Source organism: Limulus polyphemus, unplaced genomic scaffold, assembly GCF_000517525.1.
Source record: "Limulus polyphemus unplaced genomic scaffold, Limulus_polyphemus-2.1.2 Scaffold3787, whole genome shotgun sequence".
NCBI classification, from domain to species: domain Eukaryota; kingdom Metazoa; phylum Arthropoda; class Merostomata; order Xiphosura; family Limulidae; genus Limulus; species Limulus polyphemus.
The window spans coordinates 66,701-71,063 of NW_013669397.1; the positions used below are offsets into that span (position 1 = coordinate 66,701).

At 33.9% G+C, this 4,363-nt stretch overlaps 1 long non-coding RNA gene across 1 annotated transcript in view; it reads left to right on the plus strand.

Moving 5' to 3' along the window:
• The window catches only part of LOC111088448, a 7,979-nt gene extending 4,528 nt beyond the window's left edge, over nt 1-3,451 (plus strand). The window contains exon 2 of the long non-coding RNA XR_002612973.1: nt 3,284-3,451. This is a non-coding gene — a long non-coding RNA (uncharacterized LOC111088448). The remainder of the gene's footprint in view (nt 1-3,283) is intronic.
• Nucleotides 3,452-4,363: the final 912 nt, after the last annotated feature.

Below are 4,363 nucleotides of genomic sequence, written 5' to 3' on the forward strand. Positions count from 1 at the left end.
GTATTGAACAAAGAAGTCACATGACCGGAACTGTTGTGAAACTTAGAAGAGGTATCTAGACACTTATATTAAAGTTTTTCTTCATTACCCATTCAACCCGTCTCCAGCCATTATTATTTTTAATTAGTTTGCATGTAAAATTATTGGTAGGCTCAACTGAGTCTATTTCACTGCTCAGTGAGTTAGTCAGCTGAGAGATAGTCAAAATTCTGTCTGGAATAATTTTTGTTGGAACTTAAAAAAAAACAATTTGGCTTCGAAAAAGAAGTGACAGAAGTCTATAACGGAGTGTGGGTGTAGACTAAAATATGAAGGATGTTACTTTTGGAGGAAAAAGTATGAGTGGTAAAGCCATACTTGGGGAGAGTCTTGGGCATTCCCCTTGGAAGTGTTTTGTAATTTTCACTGAAAATGTTACATTTTCATAGTTTTTGAGGCTGTTTTAAAATTTTAAATATGTTTTATACATATGTGGGTGACATTTAAGTGGTGCAATTGCATATTATGGATCCCACTACTATTATGTATATATTATATGTGTGGCCACAAAAATACAAAACTATAAACATGTTATGAAAAGGTGGTTATAGATCGGAAAATTTTTCTTGTGCAACAGATTAGTGTTAAGAGAATTTAGTGTTAGTAGTGTAGCATGAAAGTTAACAATAATATCCATATGGGATGATGAACAGCTAATTAGAAGTTACTAGTTAATGAAACTATACAGAATTGCAAAACATCCTTGAACTAACAAAAGAAACATAAAGATGAAAGCATGCAACAGTTATATGTAAGAGGATTAGGAAGTTGTTATAAACAGCATAGACAATGAAAAACGAATGGTAATTGAAACTATAAAACTACATGTTGTAGTGAAAGGTTAAACTGTATTATTGTAGATTTGAGCTGAAGTTAAGAACATGCCAAATAAAACAAGATGACAGAAAGCCAATTGATCCATACAAGTTACTTCTCATCTACAGAATAAAAATGGAATATGGTTTTTGTATGTCCATAAACTTATCCACAAAAACTTCTAGGGTATTCAGAGTAAGTGCACATACAGTGAGTGATCCCTTACCATTCGCAGTTTTGAGTATTTGCCTTATAGCTGCAGTCCACCCCTGAAACTAGTGCGAGGCTTGCATTGTGCCGCACTGTGCATCCCATGCTCTCGTGCCATGCTCCACAGCATCTCTAGTCTTCTTATTCTTTGTTCGACCACGGTGTTTATACATTCTCATAATAATGTCACAAAAAAAAAGGGAATGAAAGTGAAGTGAGTGCTTTGAAAGGTAAAAGGAAAAAAAGAAGTGATGACTTCAAATCAAAAAGTTGAATTATTAGATAAACTTGCTAGTGGATTTGGTGCTGCCAGTGGGTAGGCTGTACGGCATTAATAAGTCGACTGTACAGTACATAAAGAGAAAAATATAAGGGATAGCATTGCAGCATGTGCCCCATCCAGTGCAAAAGTGTCTTGTGTGATTTGTAATCCAATAATAGAAAAAATGGAGAAAGCATTAAGTCTTTGGGTTGAAAGTATGGCACAAAAGAAAGTGCTTGTGAACAGCCTGGTTATCTATGAAGAGGTTCTTAGTTTATACCAGCATTTTGTGCAAGCATTGGGTGGTGAGGGGGTAGTTGCAGTGCCACTTCATTCAATGCTAGTAATGGGTGGTTTGAGAACTTTAAGGTAAGGTATGAACTATGTAATCTGAAGTTTGTTGGTGAATTGGCATCAGTAGATCACAAGGCAGCGTGGAATTATACCCAGGAGCTTCTGAAGATAATTGAAGAAAATGGTTACAAGCCCAAAGAAGTGTTTAATGCAGATGAGACCTCCTTGTTTTGGAAGAGGATGCTAACAAGAGTATTCCTCTATGAGGAGGAGAAAACTGCTCCAGGATTCAAGGCAGCCAAGGAAAGTCAACTTTATAAAAATTGACAATGACAGTGATGATGAGAGGGAAGAGTCAGAAAAACCTAATTTCAATTTACAAACACTAACAGAGATCTTCAGATGCATCATACAACTCACTGATAAACTTTTTTGAATATGATCCCTCCATGGAATGCAGCCTGAAAGTTAAGAGGGAAAATGAGGCTGCAATGATACCTTAACAGGAGATTTATAAAGACCAACAGAAAAAGGTAAACAGCTGCCTATCACCATGTTTCCTTGCAGGCCCACCTGTGTAACCTCTCAGAGTCCTCTGCTGCTGCTGCCAGCCCTGCCTCCTCATCTGTGAGCTGTCTGGATGACCCTCCAGAGGAACACTAATCCACCATACCAAAAACATCATCATTTTCAATATCACCGTTAATATCATTGCTATCTTCTATATCATCATTATTAAAGGCAACTTAAGTAAAAGGATTTTAGTTTAAGATACATTTATTTTACATTACTGTACTAAATTTCTCTACTTGTTGTTTTAGTGTGTATTACTGTACATTGTTTATTATTATAAAATGTGGTTACTGTAGGTACTGTATTTTTGTGTGTTGGAAACCTATATGTATCCTCTTTTACCAATGGTATTTGTGGTTTTAGCATTCGTGGCAATTTCTAGAACCTATCCCTCAAGAATGGTAAAGGATAACTGTACTACATAATTACTCTACTAGTTTGTAGTTTAATAAAAAATTGTAGGGTAATAAATAATAGTTTGTGAAAACAGAAGAGTTTGATATTCATGTAAGGTGAAAGAGGTGGTTTAGTAAATAGGAAATCTTGTTACCTGTGTAATTACTAGGGACCATAGGTATTATGATACCAGATCAGGAAGCAGTTGTTACTATAGCAACTGTATTACTGAAGAGTTTTCAAGGAAAATTTTAGATATTTTGACTCTAGATATACTGTATTTAGTAATTTGGCCTCCCATAAAGTGGTTTGTTTTGGTCTTAACGTAGGCGTCCATATTAGTAATTCGGGTTAGACGTTAGTAATTACCTTTTTTTGCCTACTCTGTGGTTTATATATATTGCAATATTTGAATATATATTTTTGGAGATATGATGGTTTAAATAGGCAAGTAGTCATATTTCAACTAACTTGTTTTAACTTTAAGATATTTTACATTTGTTTTGGTTATACTGACTTAATATATATAGCTTTTGAAACATAATTTGTTAATGGATATAAACACTGTCAATGCAATAAAGTTTGAAAGCACTTTTAGAAGATTATCTTGTACAAGAGATAAAAGAAGCAGTTAATTTATGGACTTAACTACATATATTGCATGTGAGTAATTAGTGTATCTTGGTATTGTAGATGGTACGCCACAGCAAGTTGCAACTGGAAGTTCTTCGGCTTTATAAAGAATTCTTGAGATCCGTTCAGGATAAACCAGGAGCAGCATCACAGGTACGCTATCAGTTCAAGAAGAATGCAGCCTTGCCTAAAACTGATGTTTTGCTTATAGATCATTTGTTGAGAAAAGGATTCAGACAACTAACTTTAGTGAAAGGGCAATCTGTTACTGGATTAGGAATGTTTCAGAGAGACAAATAACATTGCTAGGGCACAAGAAAATAAAAATAATAGAATTTTCTCTTTCTGTGGAGAGTTTATTCTAACAAAGCAGTTATATTAGTATTTTATCAAAGTGCATCAATACAGCTGTACAGACTGTTAAAAAAACTGTTATGCATAAAATGTGTGCAGTGGAAATATAGTGTTGTACTATGCTACAGCTATTTAACATTTACACAGAAATAGCTGACTGTCCATCATATGATGATAAGTGCTGACTAATTTTTCTTCTGAAAATTAAATCTGAATAAATGTTTTATTAACATGTTTTCTAAAAATGAATTATGTTATAGTAACAATGTGTACATAAAAAAATGTTTATCTGTTTTTCTAGTACTTCACAAAAACAATATTTTTTTGTATATTTGGTCATCCTCTGTAAGTGGTCTGTGATTAGAATTTTGACTTGGTTATATTTTTGTGTTATGTTCAAATATTCTTGATAAAGCCTTATATAACATAACATAACATAATATTTTGGGACAACATGGGACCTATTGGTCCATCTTGGCTGTTCCATCCTCAAAAGTAAATTAAAATGATTACAGAAATATTTTTTTTAACCCATTCCAAAGGCCAACCATCCTGGTAGAAAAATAAAACTGTCCTAGCTGAAGATGACTCCTACCTTGCCAAAATTTATATTTGTGTCCCCTGGTCCTACTATTCTCATTGATAAATATAAAAAAAATATTATACATCAACACTATCAATTCCCTTTACAATCTTAAACACCTCAATCAGATCCCTCTAACTCTTCTTTCTTTTTTCAAGAGAAAACAATTTGAAAGATTTCAACCTCTCGTTGTATGACAACCC